Consider the following 839-nt stretch of genomic DNA (forward strand, 5'->3'; position numbering starts at 1 on the left):
ATCTAACTCTTGCTTGCTATCGCTCCCCCAATGGTCAGTAGCATTGTAGCATAACAGCAGATCACAGACCACTGTCAATCAGATGCTTGCCTTGCCGTCCATCCATCCATCCATCTATCTATCTATCTATCTATCTATGACTCTCGATATCTAACTCTCTTGCTTGCTATCGCTCCCCCAATGGTCACGTATGTTGCATTCAACGACAAAGAAAATCGTGTGCTGGAAATGATTTCTGGCAACTGTGAAGGAACTGCACGACTGCAGCAACCAGAACACCTCTGTCTGTCTCTGTGGCGCAATCGGTCAGCGTGTTTGGCTATTAACCGAAAGGATGGTGGTTCGAATCCACCCAAGGACGGCCCACTTTTCCCCCCGCCCCTTGTTATTGTTTCTACTTCTGGCGGTCAGCTTGCCAGATTGCGGCTACAGTAACCTTAAGCTGCTTGCTGCGGACGGCCATCTTGCAAAAATGTATTGAGCGTTTAGAAACTTCCTTTCCATTGCCTATGCCAACGTAAACCAAAGCACTGCTGGGAGTCGAACCCAGGGTTTCCTGTTTACAAGACAGGCACTTTGACCAACTAAGCCACGGTGCCAGGACTCTCCCATTCCCCAGTACCTACACCCAGGCGTAAGAAACAAAACAACTGCTTGAGGTAGACCCTCACCTGATCACCACATGTGGTTACACTTTAAGAAGGGGTGAGTTTAAGGTCATCGGTAACATCACAAAGGTTGGCAGCATTTTACATGAATATGTAAAGTAAAAAACACACACTACATGTAAATAAGCCATACTACTTGTTTAGTGTATGTAAGCTCGTTCTGTAATCATA

General features: G+C 46.4%; 2 non-coding genes across 2 annotated transcripts; one reads left to right on the forward strand and one right to left on the reverse strand.

Moving 5' to 3' along the window:
- Positions 1-287: 287 nt before the first annotated feature.
- trnan-auu (transfer RNA asparagine (anticodon AUU)) lies at positions 288-361 on the forward strand. The gene has a single exon. It is a non-coding gene; the product is annotated as a tRNA-Asn (tRNA).
- A 164-nt stretch (positions 362-525) lies between these two features.
- On the reverse strand, positions 526-599 carry trnat-ugu (transfer RNA threonine (anticodon UGU)). Its single transcript has one exon. It is a non-coding gene; the product is annotated as a tRNA-Thr (tRNA).
- Positions 600-839: the final 240 nt, after the last annotated feature.

Source organism: Amia ocellicauda, chromosome 2 (assembly GCF_036373705.1).
Source record: "Amia ocellicauda isolate fAmiCal2 chromosome 2, fAmiCal2.hap1, whole genome shotgun sequence".
NCBI classification, from domain to species: Eukaryota; Metazoa; Chordata; class Actinopteri; order Amiiformes; family Amiidae; genus Amia; species Amia ocellicauda.